Source organism: Aotus nancymaae, unplaced genomic scaffold (assembly GCF_030222135.1).
Source record: "Aotus nancymaae isolate 86718 unplaced genomic scaffold, 86718_ANA_hifiasm-v0.15.2.pri h1tg000002l, whole genome shotgun sequence".
NCBI lineage: Eukaryota > Metazoa > Chordata > Mammalia > Primates > Aotidae > Aotus > Aotus nancymaae.
Window position 1 is genome coordinate 42,110,935 of NW_026988413.1, and position 26,196 is coordinate 42,137,130.

At 35.3% G+C, this 26,196-nt stretch overlaps 1 protein-coding gene across 4 annotated transcripts in view; it reads right to left on the reverse strand.

The window, feature by feature from the left end:
- The window catches only part of FOXP2 (forkhead box P2), a 583,344-nt gene that overhangs the window by 366,000 nt on the left and 191,148 nt on the right, over positions 1 to 26,196 (reverse strand). For all 4 annotated transcript variants that reach the window (XM_064374262.1, XM_064374250.1, XM_064374240.1 and 1 more), the window contains one exon: positions 24,909 to 24,999. The gene's annotated coding sequence lies outside the window, so the exon portion shown is untranslated. The remainder of the gene's footprint in view (positions 1 to 24,908; positions 25,000 to 26,196) is intronic.

Consider the following 26,196-nt stretch of genomic DNA (forward strand, 5'->3'; position numbering starts at 1 on the left):
AATATAATTATATAAAATATAATGCTGTGACATTATCTATGATTTCTTTCAAACTACTGTGATCATATTCCATAGTAAGAAAAAAATGTAATTTGCACTCAAAACTTAAATACACATAAATAAAATTTCACAGAATATTCATCCATAATAGCATGCATTTTCTATTTTATCCTGCTCTTTTCTATTCTTTTTGGTTCTGCTTTCTGTTCTGTTCTATTTATTCCATTACATTACGTTGTTAAATATGCTGGTTGCAATCCACTGAATTAATTTATAAACACTAATGGAGCAGAACTTTCAGTTTGAAAAAATATTGATCAGTTGCAACTAGACTCAAGATAAAATGTTGGATTATAATTATCCTAAATATAATATGTACAGATGATTTGTGTTAAAATCATATATCCTTTCTAGAAGTTATTTTTAACATTATACAAAATTATACAATTCCAAATAATGACAATATTTTTGCTTTACCCTTGATAGATTAATAATTTGGTGAAATGGAAAAGTGGGATTATATTCTGTGTCATCTTTACCAAAAATTCTTCCTTTTAGAGACTGTATTCTACAGAAAGATGTTCCAAATAATCAGTCGAAGTATGTTTGAAGATTAATGTCCTAAAAGTCATATGCAAATTATAATTACTCAGTCAAGTAATTCATCACAGAAGAGTCAAAGTTATGTTATTCTATAAACTTATGTTCATAGTGGTGTCTTTTAGCTTGGAAACTTTCAGACACAGAATATAACCCCACATTTTTATTTCCCTGTTTTATGCATGCAGTGAGTCTAGAAGCTTTCCTTATTTTCAGAGTTTCTGGACTCTGTATGTGATTGCACCATGAAGATGTTCAGTCACTGTATTTCCCCCTCTTCACAAAAGTGGTGGGCTATAAAATACTCCAAGAGACAAGATGCAGAGCTAGGAAGTAAAACTATACAGAGACCTTTTGATGGATTCTCCATGGGTCTCTAAAGTTTCTCCACATTCTGCCAGGTGTGCCAAGCCCTCGATTGCTCTTGCCCCAAGCCATTTATCAGCGTTGTGTTTACAATGTGCAACTTTGAGGAATTAGGTAATGTCTTCCTCCAAGACAAAGAGCAGGTTAGCTTACTGCCTGCTGCAAAGTGGTGGATTTCCCAAACTCACTGCAAATCCACTGCATACACAGCCTTCATCTGGGCTGCAGACGTCACTGTAAGACTTGAGGCAAGGGGAACCAACACAAAAATGCTGTTGCTTATGCTGCCTGCTGTGCTATAATTCAGTTCTTTGTCTCTGACCCTGACATCTCATGTCTCCTGCCAGTATGCATGAAATAATAATAAACTAATTATTAGGCTATTAGGTAAACTCAAACCCTAATCCCAACAGGTCTGACAAAGGAGATGTTAATGGAGACACGGTTTTCTGGAACAGGAAGGAAAAGGGTTCTCTGGATCAGGTTTGAAGAAATGAAAAGGTTCTCTGGGATCCATAAATGAATTTCTCACTTATGTAGTAGATGAGGGGTGAATAAGGAATAATAAATGGGAGTTAAGGTCATGTTTAGAGGCTAAACAGAGAGAGGCAGAAATAAAACAAGCTGCCCAAATGATACCTTGATTGCTGCTCACTCTTCTAAAAGCAAAAAGAATAGGTTGTTTTCTTGACAAGACAGCAAGTCCAGCAACCATAGCCAAAAGGTAATGTGACTGTGGCTACTGAACCATAGAATCCCCAAACCCAAAATAAATAATGTTGGCAATCAGGACCTTCCTATTCAATATGGAGATTTGGGTGAACTGAATACATTAAAGTTCATTTGGTTGAGTAGCCAGCAGGTGGCCACTCAAAAGAGAGTAAATGCAAATAATAATAATAAAGACGGGGCCAAGTTCACACATCTGGCTTCTGCTGCAACCTTCTCCTGCCCCACCCAGCTTGGCTGGTAAGGAGACTAAGACACTGAGTGCATAACTGTCAGAAGGTTCTAAGAACTATGCTGTGAAATAGAGCAGCAGGTACAGGGGCAAAAACAAAAGAGTTTCCAGGGCCCTGGAGGTATACAAGGTAGAAAGAGGTCCCAAAACTACAGCACCAAGTCCATTGCAAAAGGTTAACAATTAAAAGTAAAATGTAGACTAATAAAGAAGTTTTTTTTTTAAAAGGCTGCAATTCAGTTTCCTTCCAACTGCTCCTACTGTCCCTGTAAACATGACTCCCTACTATCATGTAACCCTCTGTTTTCCTAGCTGGGGAACTGCATAGTTTCCTACCAGTTGTCACTACGGCCCCCAACTCATGTGCACATCAGAAACCTTGGTTTGAGTTCCTGCAGAAGGAAAATGTGCCAGAATATAACCAATGGCATTCAGCTAGGGTTTGATTCTGGGGCCAATTTAATAATGGACTCTTGTGGCTTCTACTGCTGAAGTATATTTGGCATTGCCGAAATCCTGCCCCTGTCTTTCTTGGATCTAGCTGGATACCACTTTCACCAATCCACAGAGCCACCCTCTTGCCCTGACAGCTAGCAAGAGGCCAAGACCCCAGAACCATCATCACTGTCCCTTTGTCAGCAGGAAAAAGTTATGGAAGACTGACCTTCATCCATTTCCCCAAAGAACCAGGGTCTTGCACTCTTGAGGGTAGTGTAGCTAGTCAGTTATGAGCAGGGCAAGAGAAGTTCCTCTCTCACCCGACACACTCACATCAGGAATGTCAGGTGACCACCAGGTAATGGTCAGGTGGTTGTTAACTGTCTCTCTAAAATAATTGGTCACAGCCAATGCCAGGGAAAGGCAATCTCCTATAATCTGGTGATCCGCAGTTTCTCTATAAGATAGATCTCAGAAAGTGATCCAGTGGGCTCAAGTATGTGCAAGCAGACAGTCCACCCCAAGGGAAGAATCAGGGGAGCAGTAACACAAGACCCCAGAAGTATGTCAATGAATAAAGCCCCAAGTAAAAAGGCTGAGCTGCATACATCTCTCAAGTCACCCACTTGTCCCTCTTCCAAGTGTACTTTACTTCCTTTCATTCCTGCTCAAGAGCTTTTTAATAAACTTTCACTCCTGCTATTAAAAAAAAAAAAGTATCCCTTAAATGTCAGAAGAAATTATTCTATTCAGCAATGGCCACATGAATACAGGAGATAGAGAGATGTGTAGTTTCACTCCTATATCCCCTACTCCACTTCCCTAACTTCTCCCAGGTTGTCCAAACAAACAAACAAACAAACAAAAAACATAGAATCTAAAGAGGAGAAAGGAAAACCATAGCTCAACTAGAAACTCTGGTGGCTGCCAGAGCACTCAGAAAGACCATTTCCAGTAAAGTAGTGCCACCTTCCTGATACGGCCACTGTACATTCACTTTAAAAAAAAAAAAAAAAAAAGGGTGGTGGGCAGCTAATCTGCTACTATGCTCTGCTAACATTTGACATATGGAGGACTCTTGTGACTCTCAGTCCTGATATTCCCATTTGAGGGTAGGTCAACTTGGAAATGATGACTATTAAGCTAGGAAGGGCCTTGATAGGCTTCTGTAGTTAAATGGAAATGGTACATTCAAGAGCCAGCTAGCCTAGTCTTTGTGGCATCTCAATTTTATACGAACAAGTAGGGAGAGACACTCTCCCTAACTACAACTGCTATCTCAATTGGTCCCTCAGTTTATAGATTTCCCCTAAATGCGTGGACCTGTTTCCCTGATACTCTGGCTAAGCTGAAACTTCATGATGTTCCTTAGACTGCTGCTGCTTACTTACTCAGCTCAGTGGGCATAACTCAAGGTAGCAGTAACCAAAACTCTACTTTATGAATTTTGTTGCAGTTTTACTATATCTTGGACTGTTGACAATGTCCCAGCTGTTTGGTCTAACACTTAGAAGAGCAGAGATTGGCAGATTAAAGACACCTCCCACCAGGTGCAGGGGCTTATGCCTGTAATCCTAGCACTTTGGGAGGCCAAGGTTGGAGGATCATTTGAGGTCAGGAATTTGAGACAAGCCTGGGCAATACAGCAAGAGCCCATCTCTTAAAAAAAAAAAAAAAAGTTGGGTGTGGGTGGTATGTAGTCCAGTCCTCTGGAGGTTGAGGCTGGAGGATCACTTGAGCTCAAGAGTCAGAAGCTGCAGTGAGCTATGTTCACACCACTGCACTCTAGCTTGGACAACAGAATGAAACTCTGTCTCAAAGAAAAAAAAAATAGACCTCCCTTTAGAGCTGAGAACTATGGGTAAAAAATTGCAGTTGCTGTCCGACAGTCTAAGTCATTCCTATAGGTGTCCACATTGAAGGCTTGTCCTCTGACGAGATCAATTAGAATCAAGATGCTGATCAAGCCTGCCCCAACCAGACTACCACCATTGCTACCTGTATCCATCATACCAGTCATGGCTTTGGACCCACCATCATAAACTGGACACACAATTCAGAATTCTGTGTTTCTGATGCAGAAGCTACCACTGCATGCCAGACTTGCAGCACCTTTTATAAACTGGTGCATTGGTATAGTGATACAGGAAGCCACACTTTGTATGGTGATTGTCAAGAACTGAGAAAGGTGTAACATTATAGATAACAAGAAACCCATTTCCTGAGCTTCCATTTCCACAGAGTGATGTGAAGAGGGCCAGTGACAACTGCACACAGGAGGATCACTTATCTTAGGAAACCAGGGTATTTTATACTGGGAGATACACTTGTATAATCTTTATCTCAGAAGGATACATTGTCTTTATTATAACAAAAAGTGAACACACCTGCTCTCTGCTGCAAATAAAAGCTATATCTCTATCTTCCAAAACTGTTTGCTATGAACTCTTAAAAATATATTCTGAAACAAAAGATTAGGTAGTACTTATGCTGACAAGATATGCAGAAACCTGAGAAAACATAGAGATTTACCTTTCAACAGAATTGACTCCACCTGCCCCTGGCAAATTGACTATATTTGTCTTTTGTTCCCCTCCCAGGGCTACTACTTTTGTTGCTTCACTGCTGTTGAGACTTTTTTGGATTACAACAGCACCGCTTCAGTCTGATCAGCCAACTCTGGCCATGATATTGTGGCCCTGAAACTTAACCATGTCGTATTTTCAGCTTTATGGACCACCTACGGATGGACAATTGTACATCTTTTATTGCGAAGATCGCCCTACAGCAGACTGAAAGCCAAGGTAATTGATGAACAGTCCACGCTTCTACCTTCCAAAGGCATCTGGATTGTAGAAGACTGGTATAGTATCCTCAAACAGCAATTCAGAAAGATTTCTGATCCTTTATCTCTCATCTCTTTTTGGTCTATATACCTTAGCAGGACAATTTGGTCACTAAATGCAGCTGCCCCTTAAAACGGTTTATTGCCTTTGACCATTTCCTGGATAATGACTAGGATGAAAAGGGTAATGTTTATATAGACCTGTTTTGAAAAATTTGGGATTCTACTCTGACCATTTCTAGATATGATGCACTTTACTTTATCCACAGTAATCCTCAGCCAGTCTGCTCAGTATACCTTCCAGGTGGCAACACACTTATGAGGAGACCTAGGGAATTCAAACTAATTGTAGTTCAGCCCTTGTATACTCTAGTTGGGTTAATATAATCCTAGGTCAAGAGTATAATGACCAATTGGCTGAGTATACTGTTCACTCAGTCCCCTACAGTGGCCTATGAGGGCCAAGGTGGGGATATTATAAGTTCCTATTTTGTACAAAAGCTCTTCTTCTGTTCTCATCTTGCCCTCTAAGATGAAAGATGGGGATGAACTTATAGGATGTCTAGAGAAAAGATGAAATTATAGCTACTGGAATGTGGCATGCCAAATTTGTGGCTATGGAGTGAAAGCAACAATCCTGACACTAAGTGAGAGCACCTTAGACGCTGGAAGGTGAGAAAGGATGAACAATTAATGCTCCTTCCCTCCTAGATCTAGTGCCACAGCCCAGCAAAATAATCCAATGGTCCATTTAAGTAAAGCAGTTCCGGCAGCTGTTAATGTGACCTGTTGTTCAGTTGATCATCCCCATCCACATGCTACAAAAACACAAAGTAATGTGAACATCATGAGACCTAAATTACTTTGTTGTACCTGATGCCATCTTTGGCAAGTCCTAAACATCCTCTCCCCACCCCAATGCTAATATGTACCCAAACACAAAAACTAATGCAACCTTATTTAAATATGCCTAAAATGATTTCACGTTTCTCCTGATGCCCAATTGGCTTTGGGTTATGAAATGCATGGCAATCATAGCTGCAGTTATTCAGTGAATCCACCTGTCACTTAACCAAACTAAACCAAAAAGATGATTCAAATAAAGCTTGGTAACACAACTTGAAGAGAACTGATGCACCCCTTTGAGTTACATGTTTGAACATAAAGGTGAAAGGGCCACAGAATGCATCTATGTGGAGGTTCTTTTTTGGTCTACCTGTTTCCCTCTGCAATTATGAGTAATGACACTAAACATCAGTATATCAGTCTAAACTCCATTGTGCAGGTCGTTAACTGGCCTTAGACTACATCTTGTCTGGTTAAAATAAGACCTACTAGTCTGTTCTGGTTAGTTATTCAAAATCGGGTAAGTCCAGGACTCTGGGGGCATAAATGAAGTCAATACTTGCAGGTGGCCTTAATCCTGCTGCTTGGAATCCTATTAATAGCCTTAAATTCTTAATGAGACAAACTGAATGATTTAATCTTAATTTCTGTCATTCAAATTAATCTTGAGGGGCCAACAACATCATCAACTCATGAAAATTCACCAAAAACCGAGAAAGCATATTTGGTAGGCAGAATAATGGCCTTCCAAAGATGTCCACAACTGAATCCCCCGAAACTGTGAAAATGTGATGTTACATAGCAAAAAGGAATTAAAATTGCAGAAGGAATTAAGATTATTAATCGGTGGACCTTAACATAGGGAGATTATCTGGAATTAGCCAGTGGGCCCACTGTAATCACAAGAGCTCTAAATGTGAAAGAGGTAGGCAAAGGCGGCCGTTGTCAGAGTTACGCGATGTGAGAAAGACTCAACCAATCGTTGCTGGCCTTGAAAATGGAAGCAGCCTCCAAGCCAAGAAATGCAGGCAGCCTCCAGAAGCTGGAAAAGGCTAAAAATCAGATTCTTCCCTTGCACCTCCAGAAAAAAACATGGCCCTCCTGACACCTTTACTTTAGACCAGTGAAATTCATGTCATACTTCTGACTTCCAGAACTATAAGATAGTAAGTTTATGTTGTCTTAAACCACTGAATTTGCAGTAATTTATTAGAGCAGTGATAAGAAACTAACACAGTGCAGGGTTCAGACTTGAAAAATACATTCTCCATGAGCTTCTGGCCTTCCTATACCTTTTGCCAAATGCACCATAATACAGACTCTATGCAGTTTTCACCTGCTGTATTTCTTAGGTTTGTGTTTCAGTGAATAACCTTAAGGGATAAGGCATTATATCTGGGACAAAGAGCAGACTTGCTTATTGCTTTCTATAAAAGTGGCAGATATCCCTAGCTGAGTGTTCCTCAGTTGTAATAAATACCCTCTGAGTGCACAGAATACATTTTGGCAGTATTGTATCACCCCTGCTGGACTTAGGAGCAAGGGAAACTAATGCTCATGTGGCTTGCTGTGCTATAATTAATACTGTTCTTTCTAAGAGTTTCATGTCTTCTGCCAGAATCCACAAAACAGTAACAGGCTGGAAATATAAGGAGGGTAAAATCATATACCAGACCTGGTACTCTCTGGTTAATCTAATAGTACATTGAACATCCTATTATTTTAATACATAATTTCCATTCTCCAAATCACCACAGATTAAAGGTAGCACAGAAAGTGGTGGCTTAGACTATTTTTTATGAAATTAACATTAGTTTGGCTAAAGTGCAAAAAAAGAAAAAGCCCCATTTTTTTTTTTAATGAGTTTCCCCTTGTGCCCAAGGGACAGTACGTATAAGTGGTTAAGAACTACTTATAAGGGCTCAAGTCCGGTTCTTCTATTTATTAGCTATGTAACCTTGGGCAAGTTATATAACTGCAAAAATGGGAACAGCAGTACCTGTATTAAATGAGTTAATATGTGTAAAGTGATTAGAAGGCCTGGCACAGAGAAAACACAATAAACTTTTTTAAGTGTTTTCATTAACTGCATTTCAGTGATATTTCACCAGGACTAGGGAGCATCCAAAGAGCTAGTGGGAAAGAAGGAACAATTCCTCTTCTAGTTCTAAACTTCTTACTGTACAATTTCCTCATAAATGTGTAAGGATTGGATGGAATATAAAATGTTTTTATAAGAATCATTTTACAGGGGATATACTGAAAATTGAGAATCATATTTTAAATAAGAGTCATTTAAGATAGCCCTCAAAAGCAGAATTTATTCAAGAAATCTACCTCTTTAATTCTGTTACAGAATTTTCAGTGCATTTGAGTAAAACAAATCTGATAAACAATATAATTTCATTTACTTAAAGGAGACTTTATACTCAAACTACTGTTATAGCAGACTAATTCATAGAAGTAAATAAAATAACTATGAAGCTGATGAAATGACTATGTATGCCATTTTATAAGAGGGATATTATTTTTCCTTCTTTTCAATGAACGTTTAAAGCTCTCCTTCAAACTCTTGGTAAATCTATTGATCTGTGAAACACAGTGCACTCCAGGGAGGCAATTCAGTTGACGTTAAATATCAAATGATGAGATGAATAATGATCATACCTTTTGGTAATTAAACATCTTACAAACCTTTTAAATGATTCAATGGCAGAAAGTCAAATGAGGTCAAGCATATTGTATTTTTTCATTCTTCTATTAATGATACAAATGAAAATCTTTTTAAAATATCCAGAATAAGACAGCATAGTAAAAACTTTATAAAATTTTAATGACAAAATATGTAATGTATCTAGCTTATTATTTATATAGTTAATGTCCTTCCAGCATACAGAATTGCTTTCTGTTCTTAAATATTCTATTATATTTTTAAATGCCTTTAAAGTTGTTTCAGAAACATTTCAAACCATTTGTATGGATGTGTAAAGGAGAAAATCTGAGAAATAGTAACTATTAACAGTAAAGACAAAGTATAACTAAGAGAAAATGGATTATAGAGAAGGAAGACAGCTGAACCTCAATTTATGAAATTTCCACATGCAGATCCTTTTTTTTTTTTTTTTTTTTTTTGAGACAGAGTCTCACTCTCTGTCACCCAGGCTGGAATGCAATGGTGTGATCTTGGCTCACTGCAACTTCCAAATCCTGGGTTCAAACAATTCACTTGCCTCAGCATCCTGAGTAGCTGGGACTACAGGCCCACACCCCAACACCTGGCTAATTTTTGCATTTTTAGTAGAGACAAGGCTTTGTCATGTTGGCCAGGCTGGTGATGGACTCCTGGCCTCAAGTAATCTGCCCACTTTGGCCTCCCTAAGTGTTGGAATTACAGGCATGACCCACTATGCCCAGCCTCCATTTTAACAATATAAAAATGAAAGATACAAATGAATGATATAAATTTTATTAAACTTTTATTTATTCTGCAGTCTAGCACTGAGCCTCCCCACACTTATTTACCACTCTCCACGTGATTATCAACTAGAGTTTAAGATGTAAAACTAAGAACCCCATAATAATTAAAGACCTTTAGAAGCTAGAGTGTTTATTTTGTTTGCTAAAGGTTACTTTCTGTGGCCACAAATACTAGGTCACTTATAATATCACAAGGAAATAATCCTACAGTAAGAACTTGAAAATATTTAAAATAAATCTACGTACTTATTTGCTATTTCATAGACTATAATGTACTGTATGTTATCTAATTATAATTGCATTTGAATTCATTCTGTTAAATATCTGCCATATTTATTCTCATCAATATACTTAAAAATTATTAAAAATTCCATAAAGGTATAAAGTCTGCAGCCATAAATGTCAAATAATAAATAAGAGAGTAATACATCTCATGTTTCATTCTTAGAGCATAGTTTATGTAGTCCATGTTCTATTTTTATATACTTTATTTAAAATGAACTTATTTTACAAATTATTGATCACAATGGGTCACAAAGTACACAACTGACTAATAATTAAACTGTAAAGAAATAAATTAACTTGTCCCAAAAGTTGAGATTAACAGTATACTATCAATAAGATTTTTAAAACCTCTAGCTTCGTATTTCTAAGGCAGACAAGTAAAAAAGGGTGAGCAGACTAAGAAAGCAGAAGGAGTAAAACTCTGGTTCTAAAAGAGATTAACTGGGAAACAAAGGTTTAAAAATGATCTGCAAACAAAAGACGTAAGGACAACGATTACCAGAGGGCATAAAAGATGAATGCTTCTTCTATGTTAAGTCATTCTCTGCTCCAGTGCTTTGGTCAAACAAGCCTTCTACTAACATCCCTCAATGACTTTCAGATTCACTTGATTAGTTGAGATTTCCTTTAAAAAAATCTTAAATTCTTTAACAAATATCTCCTATTTCCCAATCATGTCTTAAAATCTTCCCAAATGTAAATATGTATCATTGCCTTTAATCATACCTTTTTGTGTGTGTATAGGATTTTTCACAATCACATGGTCAAAATTCCAAACAGCTCAATTTTATCCTTCAAAAGTCATTTCAAGTTCCACATTACCTGTGACAATTACTCATTTAACAGTAAGTGATAGAGTTTTTATTTCAAGTATTCAAAATTGTGTTCGTTATCTCTTGCTGGTGTAACAATTATGACTAACTTGAAGCATAATGGAACAGGCATTTATTACCCTGCAATCTCTGTGACTCAGGTATCTGGGCAGAGCTTAGCTGAGTCATCTGCTCAGACTCTCAGAAGACTGCAAATTAAGGTATAAACTGGACTGTGTACTTTTTCTTGAGCTCAGGACCCTCTTCTAAGCTCACCTGATTGTCGGCAGAATTCATTCTTGGATTTGTAGGACCGAGGTCTCCATTTTCTTTCTGCCTCTAGGCTGGAGCTCCTTTCAACTCCTGAGAGGCTATTCACAGTTCCTTACCATGTGGCCATTTCCTAGCCTTCTCAAAAACATGGCAGCTTGCTTCTTCAAGTCCAGCAGAATAATCACTTGCTCCAGTCTGCTAAGATGGAGTCTCATATATTTATGGGAACGACTATTCTATCATCTGTGCCACATTCGTTAGCTAAAAACAAGTCATAGGTTCTGCCCTCACTCAATGGGAGGGAATTTTACAAAGGTTTGGCCCATCATAGAGTTACCTTTGGGTGTGTCTACTACAATAATTCATAGGTTAAAGTTATAGATTCTGAAATCAACTGCCTCAATTTAAATGCTCTCTATTCTTACTAACTTCGAATTATGTTTCTTTATTTTATAATGGCATAAGTGATAGTATTACCTCCTCTTAAAGTTATCTAGTATTAATGATTTAATATTTTTAAAGTGTTTTTAAACTGAGAATTATGAAGCAAGTAGGAACTTCCATATAAGTCTGCATTAATAAATTAATATTTGTACATATATATACATTTCTAAAACCCAGTGGTTTTACCATCAAAACTTCATATGCTCTGACTATAAAGGTGTATATGGTAATTTCTCTGAATGAATCATATTTGCATATGTGCAAATGCATGCTCTACCAACCACTGTTATAACATGGAGATTGCTAAAAAACATTTGAATTACTTAACAAAGATGAAAATATGGAATTACATGTAAGACAGCAGTCAATAAATACTGTTAAGTAATCATGATAATTGAAATCTAGAAGTTAAAATTCAATAAGAGTAAATTATGGGTTAACTTCTACTAATCACCAGCCTCAGAGACTTACTTCTGCTTTTTATCATTAATCACTTCTGCTTTTTATACCAATAACTAATGCTGAACTTGTCAAATGTTGTCATATAGTGATGGGTGATACTTCTACCATTTTAATTACCTTCCATGAGCTGCCTAAAAAGTAAGGCAGAAAGCCACAGAGAATTTATACAATGCCAAATACTGGAAGTCAGGGGAAATACTCATTATTTAAGATGCCGACCAGCTCTTGAGATGCAAGTGAATCATTTTAGAAAGTTAATCTTTCTAAATAAACATTCTTAGAGGACTCCTCCACGTTATGCTGATAAGTTAGGAGACTTTATTTTACAGAATTACCAAATGTTACACTTAAAAGAGATGATAGACACCAGTGCAAAATGCCTTTTTTATTTATATCATTTTCCATCAATAAATCACAGACCTGAACTTCAGAGAGATAAACACACTTGTCCAACTTCACAGATGGTAGAAGAGATGAAGAACTTAGGTTTCCCATTAACAAAACCAGAGCGCCTCAGTGAGGGCCATACCACTATTTAACAGGAGTTTTGAAAATTCTAGGGAGAATTTTTTAATGTAACAACAATTTGAGACATGGTATGTGTGGACAGCAGTTATGTTTGGTAGTCATCCACAATAATGAAGAATGCTATTGCATCTTTCAAGACTTTCTTAAAATATTTGTGAAACCAAGAAACTTGTGACTAGACCTAGCCTTATTTTACATATGAAATCAAGGTATTTTTGTGTTCTCAATATAGAATGAATTTTCCAGGAGTTCAATGATGCTTATATCAAAGTAATGTTTGTTTTGTTTCTAACTTGTCCAGTTTCAGCATTTTGAAAAATAGCCACTAATGACTGTTCATGTATCACTCTTTTTGGCTGCCATATTAATGGCTATTCTGCAAGTAGGGCATTTATATAACTATTTCGTTAATATAGGGAATATAAATTCTAATTTCAGGATATCAATCATTTACATTATATTGATTTCTGAAATAATATATCTCAAGTATATATCTAAAAGTTTACCTTTCATATTAGTAAAGGGAGAATTATAAAATGGTTGTATAAAACGTGGATTTGTATCTCTTTGTCTCACAGGGCTAAGAGTCATTTGGCCTAGTCAGTTCTGTCTTAAGATTAATTCTAAATTATCTCTCACAATGAAAAGGAGTGCTTTTCAGGTTTTATGAAAGACAGTTTTTAAACATAAGCCATTTAGTAGCTAACATTTATGTGTTTTGAAAAGTTTATAGATATGAAGAAAAAAAAACTCTCCAGGATGAAAATTCCAGTCTCTAATGATGTTGTGATTCACAACAACATTGTCTTTACAGGTATTAAAATTCTGAGTGGAAACACAAGAAGAAGATATATTAAATCTTTATTACTAAGAATGCTTGAGCAATGAGGCATCTGGTTAATTGCACCTATAGTAAGGTACTACTCAGAGAATTGCAACCAGTTGAGAATAAGAAATTTTTCCTATTTTAATAATTTTTATTGTTTCAGGAAAAATGTGTTTGATGAACAAAGTTGAAATAATACAGAAAATCATTAAATGTATAAACAGGAAAATGAAAATCTTACATGCCTCTATCTCCCCGAAATACTCACTGATATTTTTGCATATAGTAATTTTCCAATAAATAAATACATATTTTAAGGAAAGTATATATTATTTAAACAGTGCTTCATCCCTGCATTATTCATTTATATAAATATTATTTGTTATTCTATTGTTTTATATACTCTAACTTAATCAGTTCCCTTTCCTATGGTTACACAGATTGAATCATCATCTGTGATATAAGGAAACATAAAATCTATATATCTAATTGCCTAATTTAAAGTATAACAATAAGAACCAGAGAAGCAGCTATCTTCAGATAAGAAAATGTTAGTAGCTTGAATCTCTTTTCCATTTCCTCTCAAAATCCCACCAAGAGTGAAGTTGTGTGTGTGTGTGTGTGTGTGTGTGTGTGTGTAAGGGTACTTGCTGGAAGAATTGGAATAAGCCTTCCTGTAAGAAAATGTCACAGAAATTGCAAGGAATGTCTATGTCAATCTGAAAGTGTAAATGAGTACTGTGTAATCCTTTGGTTTCCTTAAATCATTTTCAGAAGAGAAAAGACAAAGAAACCACTTTTCGATTCCTTTTAATAACCTTTCTGAACTCTTGGGAGATAAACTTCCATCCCTGTTTTCCCTATTAAGCTCCTCAATCCTCTTCCCTAAACCTACCCTGCATTATGCAAATAGAAATCCCTGTAATGTGAAAGTCTGGTGAGGGTCCAACTCCTCAAATAATGATTACAATGAGTATATTAGTTAGAATATTTATAGCTTTAAGTGACAAAAATTCTAAATCAAAAGATATTAAACAGAAAGTTACTATCTCAGTTGACCACGAGATAGAAAGGGCTCCATGTTTAATAAATTAAACACCAAATTTATTTATTTATGTAACTTTAGAGAATTATTTAACATTATTTAGTATTTATTAAATTAATAATAAAATATAAATAAGCCAATTACTGGCAAAATAATAGGATTATCATAATTGGTTTTACCTAGTCAGGATCCACCTCTTGGAACTAGATATAGGGTCAGTTTCCCAGGAAATATATGCTATGTATAGTAATAAAGTATGTCTTAATAACATCAGGGTTATGTTAGCAAAGAAAAAAGAGAAGAAAGGATGTTGGAATGACAACTAACAGCTTCTGCTTCAAGTATGATGTTATACATCTCCACCCAAGATAGTTCCAATATATACCTATTGCTTGGGGTAAATACAGAATCCTTTTTACTCACAAAAGCATCTTGAATAATATATTGTATAGTTATTTACCTTAAGGAGTATATTTTTAAGATTGCAAAATTAAGTTCTAGCATATTTTTGTTATAGTTATATAAGATAATTAAAACTATACTGAAAATAAAAATAAAGTTTCAGAATCCAAGTTAGTCTACTAAAATATTCAAGTACATGAAACAATCCCTTTCAGTTGACTGAAACACGGTATATAAGTCATTCTTTCTAATTCTGTATGTATGGTTCATGAGTTCTTACTAATATTTTCATACCTTAATCCACATGTCTCTATTTGAAAGTAAAGTGATTTATTTAAAATACATTCTATATTTCAGAAGTTAACTGATTTTGACCATGCTAGCTTCCAAAAATGTAACATACAGAGTGTGGAACTGCATCATAAACCTCTTTATTCTTAAATACACACTGTTCTTTAGGACACACAAGAAACGACATGTGAAGAGGAGTTGTTCAATTGTCCCGGGTAATAGAGTACTGAAGAGTTTTGAGGCTAAACTGCCTTAGTTCAAATCTTAGTGCTGTCACACAGTAACTAGGTAACGCTGGGCAAATTATTTAACTTTTCTGAGCCCTACACCTTCACCTGTAAAATGAAGATTATATTGCCTTCTACCTCACAAGTATATAACTCTTACATTGTGAATATTCAATGAGTTAATGCTGGCGGATCACTGAGAAGAGTACCTGATACTACAACATGTTGGATCGTAGCATTACTGCTATTACTAATACTCGTATTATTATTTGAAGCCCAGAGTGCTGAGAGAGCAGACAGTAATACCAAAGAACATACACTACTTAATACTAATAATGTAAAGGAGACAATGAAGCATTTTGAAAAGGAGAATTAAGCATAAAGACAAAGGGGAACAAGTGGTGAATAGAGAGAAGGGAGAAGTCAAGGGTCAGCACAGGAAATGACTTACCAAATACAGCTCATCTGCTGCAAGTTCTCTAATCTGCAGCTTGGTATGTTGCTAAAAGTCTAGAATACATTGTTAAATGAACTAAGCCTTGTCAGATTTCCATGTAATGTTCTCCTCATTTTGAGAAAACTTTTCTTGACACATGATTTCCTGAGGGCAAGTTCACACTCAAAACCAAAATTTCAAAAGAAATAAATGGTTGGAGTCTATAGCAAATAAGAAGTACTTCTAGATAAAGGAATAGACTTTAGCACTTACTGATCAATCAGAAGGAAATAAGTATAGAATATAATAATGAAGATAAGTGTAGAATATAATAATGAAGATAAGTGTAAAATATAAGGGTACTGGAACACTAAAAATATAGCATTATTTTAAAAGTACTGGGTAACTAATTATACTTTCAGCCTCGCTATATAAGGAAAAAACTGCAATGTGACAACCTCTCTTTCAGTTCACTCACAAGGGAGCATGGAGCATGTTTATTCTTACTCAGCCTCGCATACTTTTGGAGACAACCTGAACCCTGAAACTGACTGAACCTCTTGGAGGAAAAACAGTCTAAGTCATGGTCAAGAACCAAATCAGCTCTCGACTGACATTACTTTACAAAGCAAAAACATGTCAAGGATTTCTTTCAAATGGCTTATTGTTCTTATGAGAATGTAATGTATCCTTTATATCTAACTGTGACAGTTAGTGGAAATCATAATATAGTTAATAGTTGTGCGAACTGATCGAGTATTGGGCACTTAGAGGCAAAAAAACGCATATACTGCTTCTGCTACGGCCACCATTGGAGAGCAGCAGCCATGACCCTGTGCTACCCTATGGCCATGGGCCTCAACAAGGGCCACAAGGTAAACACGAATGTGAGCAAGCCCACGCACAGCCACCACTGTTGGCATCTGACCAAACACTAAGTTCGCGCGGGACACGATCCGAGAAGTGTGTGGGTTCGCCCCATAGGAGTGGCATGCCATGGAGTTACTGAAGGCTTCCAAGGACAAATGGGCCCTCAAGTTCATCAAGAAAAGGGTGGGGACACATATCCGTGCCAAGAGGAAATGGGAGGAGCAGAATATTCTGGCTGCCATGAGGAAAGTCGCTGCCAAGAAAGAGCTCTCTGCCCTGCCCTTTCCCTGAAATAAAGAGCAGCTTGACAGAAGGAAAAAAAAATGCATAAAGTGGATATAGCTAAAAAGTAAGCATAAATCATCACCTGTGAAACAAATGAAATGTATTAGCAAAATTTTTTTAAAAATTAACTAAACACATTTTAGAGAAGCACAAATGGAAATTATCTTGAATTTGGAGAAACTACAAGAGAAATTATAGGAGAAAGTATTAATGTGACAGAATCTTTTTAAGGTTGAAGAGAGACACTACCTTTAATCAGCAAGGTCAGAAATTTTCTAACAAAACTCTTTTATTCATCTGTCCCCTATAAATGTTAATTTTCATCTGGCCCCAGGCAATCAAGTAAGAAATCTTCATTTCTCTACATCAGACGTTCAGATCTTCGTATTTCACAGATTAAATGTGTCAATATGTGTTATCGTGGTATTATATGCTATTGTAAGTTCATAAGATTCAAGATGCTAAGATCACTCCAACATTTTTCTTCCCCAAATTATTCCAGATGATACAGAAAATACATATATGATAATTATTTTTGAATAAACCTAACAGCCTTATTCAAAAAAGGAAAAAAAAACTCCACAGGATACTTTTCAGAAAAGTCTGTTCTAATGTGAACACGTAATCTTGATTAATGAATAAAATGCTCAAGCTTAACAGCATCTTTGGGTAGGCTAAGGTTTACCACTATTTTCCAATCTCAGGATTCTAAAGTGTACTTTGGCAAATCCATTCATTTGTGTTGTTTATTAAATTATCTGAGACTACTGATCCATGTACTGAAGTGTCACAAAAAGAGAAAGAAAAAAATCATCACAATATTGTAGTCCCAAAAGTTTTTATTCATATTACTCTCTTAGAGAGAACCCATTGTTTAACACCAAGAATGACATGGCCATTGAGAATTATATTTAACATTTAATGGTACCAACAAAATTAAATATTTTAGGTCTAATATATCAAGAATATTTACCCCTTAATACACTGAACATAAAAAGTATTCTGTTTCATTGCTTTGCTTTCTTTATGGGCTTAAACCTGCCAAATTATTCCATTTGATTTCAGAGAATTCTCATATGGCACTCTATTTTATTTACTTTATCTTCAATAAAATGGTTCAGTGAGCATTAGCAACTGTGAGATACAAGTTTCAATCAGTCTTCAGGCAAAGGAGTCAATCTATATTAGACCTACTGTGCTGTGAGGTGCAGCTTAAAAGTTGGAATAAGGCAAAGCAACAGTGAAAATGTGAGCCAAGCCTAATAAAGGCCACAGAAAAGAGAAAGAAAGCTCTCCCCAGGCTCTCGCATGCATTGCTTATACAATACCAGGTGCCAGGTTCAACACATGAAGAGCTCCTTAATAAGGCTGACAGCTAAAAGGAGGCTTCAGACTGTAACTTCATTTTACATGACACCTACAGTAATAGTCCTCTGTTCTCTGGCAGACAATTGTAAAAACTCAAATTGCCAACAGTTTAAAATGAGGTTTCATAGTCATCCCCTTGGATATCATATAGGAGAAAAAAAACGAAAAACATCCAAGCTGCATTGTATCTCTTCTATAGCATTTTCATACAATTACTAATGTAACGGTAGTTTCAGCCGACCTTTCCTTACAAATTTGTATGACATTTTAAATATAGCTGCTGGATTAGATTTTAACCACAAAACAATCAGTAAGTTTGAGCAACAACTCATTTTGGAAAATGATATCACTAAAGACTAATTCCAAGAAATGTGGGGTAGTACTGTTGGATGCTGTGAAAATGTCTCCCAAAGCACAAACTTTGTAATAAGTGATGTTGGTTCATATCTGATACGGGCTGTAAAAAGCAGATTATTATAATGGTGCACTTCCCAGCAAATAAGACCATTAAAAGGGTACTTAATGTTCAGTTGAACTGAAAAGCAGGCCAGTTAAAATCTGTATTTTGCTATTTTGTGTAATGATATCAAAAATTTTACAAGCAGATATTTCCAACCCACAAATTTAAAATTATAAACATGAACTCTTATTTAAAAAATATGAACAAGTTTTCATTTTCTCTTTTTTTAATATAGTGCATTATGTTTTTCCAAGTTCTATCATCACATCAATAGAAATGAAATTTGGAATGATGGTTTAATGAGAATAATGTATTTATTTATTTGTTTATTTGAGGCAGGGTCTCACTCTGTTGCCCTGGCTGGAGTGCAGTGGTGAGATTCTGGTTCACTGCAACCTCCACCTCCTGGGTTCAAGCAATTCTCCTGCCTCAGCCTCTCAAGTTGCTGGGATTATAGGCACCCACCACCTGTAGAGACAGGGCTTCAACATGTTGACCAGGCTGGTCTCAAACTCCTGACCTCAGGTGATCCACCCACCTCAGTCTCCCAAAGTGATGGAATTACAAGTGTAAGCCACTATGCCCGGCCAATAATTTATTATTTTTTAAAAATGTTGCTCTATGACTTGCTGATACATATTTCTCAATTCACTTGTCTGGAAACCAAATGTATTGTTTTGCTAATGAGCTCAATGCTTCAAAGTACAGCACTCCAAATATGTATGTATGTATGTATGTATGTGTGTGTGTGTGTGTGTGTGTGTGTGTATATATATATATATATATATATATATACACACACACAGATACTTCCATGTAACTCTAGTATTTGCAGCTCCATAAAGGACATTAAAAGATATCAGAAAACGATAAATTAGTAGAAGAGACTCTGCAAGTCCAGATCCTATTAACATATGGGTATTTATTCCAAGCAGCTCTTCCACAAACAATGAGCATCACACCAGCACATAGACCTACCCAGTCATGAGTAAGCATGACTCTCCAACACTGATGTGATCAGTGGGCAAGATATTAAAATTGGCTTCTACATGTTGCAAAATCAGTATATTCCAGGTAAATCTAAACATTTCAAGTTTCATTTGGCTCACTATCTTATAAATATACATACCTATCTCTTCTATTACATATGCCTGAGAGACATTATATTTGGTAAACTATTAATCTTTATATTCCTCTCAAATCCAAGGGCAGTGATGAAATTTGTGGATATATTCTTAGGGTTGAAATATTCTATAATAATTATCTATTATTGCATAAAAATTACCCCCCCCAACTTGGCAATTTAGAAGAAAACCATTTATTATCTTGTATTAGTTTGTTCTCATACTCCTATGAAGAAATACTTGAAACTGGGTAATTTATAAAGGAAACAGGTTTAATTGACTCACAGTTCCACATGGCTGGAGAGGCCTCAGGAAACTTACAATCATGGCAGAAGGCACCTCTTCACAGGGTGACAGGAGAGAGAATGAGAGCCCAGCAAAGGAAGAAGCTCCCCATAAAGCCATCCGATCTCATAAGAACTCACTCACTATCATAAGAACAGTGATTCATGTTCTTCCCATATGTAATTGGTTTCAAAGGTGTAAGTTGTAACGGATTCTCACAAGTAACTTAAGGGTTATTTGAGGTATATTTCAAATTACTGAGCAAATATAAGAGTGAATAACTTATAAAGAACATCTTCTGAAATACGACTGTCAAGCTGAATACTGGCTGTTAGACCACTGTTCTAAATCAAGAAGGTGTTTTACATATTCGATGAATATTTCTAAAGATACTATTATACGCAGCATTGTAAGAAACACACAAATGAGCAACATTCTGTGATCTCTATGGGTAGCAGGAGAATGAGATTAATGATCACATATCTATAATATCAGATTGCCTATGATATGGTATGATTCTATGCAGAAAAAGTCCTAGGCTAGCTAAAAAGGAGGTAATAAATAAGAAAAGTATAGTGGAAAAAGGTAGAAATGTAAATGTGCTTTAAAAAGTTAGAGAACGGGAAAGAAAAATGTGTACACTGACAAAGATGTAGGCAAGAAAGTGTAAAACATGTAGTTAAAGTTATACATATCAGAGTAAAGAGAAAAGGTAAGATATCTGTGTTTTGCCACATTCTGGAGTGTACTAAATACCACACTAGGACTAGGCTGTAATTAGTCTGGTGGTTTTAGCCAGCTTGAAACAATGGATGAATTTTAGGCAAGGAGGAATGTTCTGCTGGGAGTTATATTGTAAGAAAACTCTATGAAAAAAATTTTTTTACATGTTTCAACAATGTTCTTTTTTATATAGTATAATTATAAAACCTTAAGGTAATATATTTCATGAATTTTAAGTTTAACATGCTTTGGCAGACAGTCTCCAGGGTTTCCCCCATATTCATGCCCTGTAAAATTCCTTCCCCTTGAGTGTGGGCAGGACCTGTGACTTGTTTCCAGCCAATAGAATATGGCAAAGGTTATGGGTTGTCACTCTGATGATTACTTTAAGACACATACACATATTATACATATATGTGTGTGTGTGTGTGTGTGTGTAGTAATATATACTATAATATAATATATTACTACACACACACACACACACACACAGGCTCCATTTTGGTAGCATGCAGTATAGACTCTCCTGCTGGTTTTAAAGAAGAAAGCTGCTATGTTGTAAACTGTGTATGGAGAGTGTCACATGGGTGGAAGGTGGACTTTAGATGCTGAGGATCTCAGTCCTAAAACTGCAGTGAACTGAATTCAGCCGAAAACCAATGAGCTTGGAAGAGGACCCTGAGTTCTAAATGAAAATGCAACCTTGCTGACATCTTGATTGCAGCCTTTTAAGACCCTGAGCTAAACTGTCAGGGCCTGGACTCTTGACCCACAGAAATTGTGAGTTGATACATTTATGTTGTTTTAAGCTTATAAATATATGAAAATTTATCATATAGTAGCAGAAAACTAATACACATCCTAACCATACCCAGAGAGTACAGGTACATAATGTAATACACTGAATGCTTGTGTTGTCCCCAAATTCTTATGTTAAAATCCTATACTACAATGTGATGGTACTAGGAGGTGGAACCTATGGTAGGTAATTAGGCCGTGAAGACACAGCCCTCATGAATGTGATTAGTGCCCTTTTTATAAAAGGAACCCCAGAAAGTTCTCTCAATCTCCTTCTGACATGTGAGGACACAAGAAAGAAGACGGTAGTCTACAACCTGAAAGAAGACCCTCAACAGAACCCAACTGTGCTGGCTGGCAGCCTGAACTGAATCTTCCAGCACCCATTACTGTGAGAAATAAATTTTTGTTGTTTATAATCCACTCAGTCTATGGTACTTTGTTATAGCAATGTAAAATAACCAAGACAAAGAATTAACTCATATTTAGCATTACTTGTAAGACCCATGATTGGATATAAGTTATATTCTATATAGGGTATTTGCCACATGGCCTGAATAATACAGTCAACCATTGAAATGAATATAATAGAAAACAAAATAATACTTTTTAAATGTTCATTATGCCCTTTATATTATTCATACAATTAATCCTCAAATAAACTCTACTAAGTAGGTACTGCTATCTCTATTTTGTAGATTGACAAATTAAGTGTAAAAGAGCCTTGATGACTTGTTCAAGGTTTCACATAAAGTAGGTTTGTTTTGGAACCATCATTCAAACCAAGGCAGACTGATTTCCAACTTTGGATTCCCAACAGCTCCACCCTATAGCCTCTCTATTTGCAGTCTTGCTCATTCTGTATCCTTTTGACAATGAATATCAGTGGACAATGAATATCAGTATGCTATGTATATGAATTGCTGAACCAACCCCCTGTCCACCAAACCAGATTCCCACATAGTCCATTTATGTTTTTTTAATAATTCGAAAAATAGAGAAAATGTTTTTCATGTATGATACTTAACCTCTAATAAGTATTTATGGAATCTATAGCAATTTTCTATAAATATGTGAATGAAAATTATTTCTACTCCACTGAATTAACTAAAACTGATAATTTCAGTTTAATAGTCTTGCAGTGGAAACTCTGAAAATAACTGTGAATATCTTAAAGTAAAACACACCCACCCATATTCCCAACTATGCATTTACCCACGTACACAAATACTCTGTTATAAGTTGTATGAAACAACATTTTAGTTCCCATCTGATAAGTATTATGTAGGGTAGGTTATTTAACATCTTTGAGAGGTGAAATGGAGATAAAACTAAAAAAAAATATTTGAAAACAGAAAGTTTGAACCAAGTTCCATTTAGGGATTATCTAGGGGGAAGGGAACAGAGAAGACAAAAATCCAGTATTTCTTGAAAATAGCTATGTACCAAGTGCTAAATTTTTACAATAATAAAATAAACAGATCTATGAGTCCCCTCTTTCACTCTTTGAGAGCTGAAAAGCAAAAATTAACAGAGGTTGATTTAAAAAGCCAAAAAATAGCAGCAAGGATGCAAACTCCTATCAATCTGACTCCAAAATCTTTGCTTCTCCAACATTTTCTTCTCTTACAATCATACTTCCAGCTCAAGGGTTCAAAATTGTATACATGTATGAGGAAAAATGCTTTTTCAGAATGCATTTTCCCATTAAGTTGAAACTTTGGCATTATGCATATTCATTATTTACACCAATATGTGGTTAGTGTTTATTTAAAAATATTTTAAAACTGCCACTATAAGCACGTAACTACAAAAAGTCTAAGTAGCACATTCCAAAATCAGTTTGAGGACTAACTTCAAGTGCAATTATATTCTCTTCTAGGAAGAAGATTCTCTATTTTCTAAAAATAGTTTATCTTATGATTCCATGATTCATTGTCAGATAATTCCTGCTTATTATAAATCTAAACTCCCTCTGCTATTATACAAATAAACATGCTGTTACTCAAAAATAATAACTTATCAAAAGGTTGTATAAAGATGGAGTATATTGATATAACCATTATCTATGGCAAACATACAAATAATGTTCCACTAACTACAAAAAAGATTGAGTGTTAGCAGACGTGTGTTCTGATAACACCTAATTGTTTATTATTAACTGTAAATTGACAACAAGCTATATAACTTTTTCCAAATCATTTTAATTCTTTGTCTTTGTTTCTCTACTTACCAAAGAATATTAATGTCATCCTTATTTACATCATAAATTAAGAGTAAAATGAAGTAAAATGTTGTCAAAGTGCTTTGAAAATCTTAAATACTATATAAATGTGGGATCATTTTAATGTGTATCTGGCAAAATGATGAAACTGGTAAGAAATTAACCAAAAAAAAAAAAAAATCCACAGGAAAAACAGAAGGTAAAATATCTGGAAAGTACTTAACTGTATAACTAAAGAACATTGACAAATATCTCTCAGAGAGATTATGGAGTGTATCTTGAGAAAGTTGTAGAAATTGGTGGAGAAATTTGGGTAGAAAGTGAAGATCCTGAGGCCTGTCCTTATGCTCAGGGTGAAACTCTTAATGAAGAATTCTGAAGAAGCCAGGGCATTCTGGTTTCCCTCTCTCCTGAGGCAAAGATTGGGGACAGAAATGATATATACTACTAGGAAGCTTTAAAATACAAACTCTGCCTAAAATTTCCTTTAGGTTTCTTTTAAAATTATAATTGTATTATTATAAATTTGGATACTCATGACAAACTGTTTGATTGATATTATAGTACAACAGTGAAACTGAAAAGCCCATTTTAGATGTGTTATACATTGAGAACCTTTATATGTTAACATTGTAAACATCAACGAAAACTATCAAGAGATTTAAAGCTACACAACATTAAAAAAGAAAACGAATCTTCCAAAACAGCTGATTGGATCTCAAAAATTGTATTAGAAAAATCAAATTTTCAAGAAAATAATCATTACTGGTATATTATTGTCATTATTTTTTCAATACTTCTAGATACCCCCAAAACTTCAATATCAATTGAACTTTTAAAAAATAGTACTGAAAATACCAGAATAAAAGGTAAGCACAATGGTAATAAGACACTCCAAGTACTTTTCTTACCTAATAATTTACTTTTAATATTTCAGACCAAATTCATACTCCCTACGAGTGTATGCTGGTTTTAAAAAGTGATACCACATTTAATAGAAAGAGAGCAGCAAGTAGTGAAATGGGAACCCCAAAAGCAGTGATAAATATTTTTACTGCCCTACTTAACATGTCTCCATCGTATGCTGAAAACTTCTTAACATCTGGGCAAAGATACTTAATCAAAAAAATTAAAGAATAAAATCAGCATTAGAAAATAAAAATAAGCACAATGAACAAAAGAGAATTTTTACCAAAAGGACACTTACCTATTTCTTCCAGATCTTCCACAAGACTTTTGAATCAAGCTTGAAATGGAGTCTTAGAAAAATTCAATCCCAGCATCACATTAGAGTAGACCTGTTAATAGAGACAAATAATTTTCACTGCTTAGAAAATTAAATTTAAGTTTACATCACAATTAGTGCAGTGACTTCACAGAACATAAAACATATTCATCCTTAAAAAGGAAAATGTTAATGTTAACATGCATTATTTTGTAAATATTCAAATATGCATAAAAATGCTTTTTCTACATTTAAATTTAGAGAATTTTCAAGGCATTGTTTGGTGCAAAGCAAAGGCCATGGAGACAGCATAAGATGCACTTCCAAGAGATAGAGATTTTATTTCCCACTCTTTCATTGATTTGGGAAGTTTAAACTTTTCAATGATTAAATATTAATTTATAGAAAGAATTATTTGTGTCTCCAATTTCTTAACTGAAAACATGACTGATTTCAATTGCTCTTCAACACATAGTTAATGAGCTTTGAAGGCTTTTCCACAACTAACAAATTGATAGTTAGAATTTACTCATAATTATAATGTAAGGGTTATTACTGAAATGCTTATTTAAGTTTGTATTTCCCAGATCCATTTCCAATTCAACTAGTCTCTTTTTCTAGTTTCTTCCTTCTTTAATCTGACAGATTTAGATCACACCTTTCTTGGGCTAAAATATGTTAAGTGTACTGAAGGTCCAATAAAGTTGTAGAATTTAGTACTATACAGATCAGGCTTGTCCAACTCATGGCCAGGACAACTTTGAATGCAGTCCAATACAAATTTGTAAACTTTCTTAAAACACTATGAGATTTTTTGCATTTTATTTTTAACCATTCACCTATCATTAGTGTTGGTGTGTTTTATGCGTAACCCAAGACAATTATTCTTCTTTCACTGTGGCCCAGAGAAGCCAAAAGTTTAGATATCCCCGGTATAGAGAGTAAACGGGTTTTGACTCAAACAACACACTGATTGATCGGTAATGACTAAATGGAGGGCCGTATGGAGACAAAATCTGAGTCAGCAGCAAGAAGTTCTATGTTCAATTAGCAATGTCTGTCATAGGCATTGAATAGGATGACCGGCATCACATGCCATCTTTGTTGAACAGTTATGCTGTTGAGCTAAAAACCCTTCTTTCTTGCAATAAAACCTTAGTGCAGGGCCAATTAATAATAATGCATTCTGGCTGAATCACAGATCCAAATACTCAGTGCCACCATTACTCCTTTCTCTGAGTACTTTTGGTGTTTCACAAAGCATTAGGTA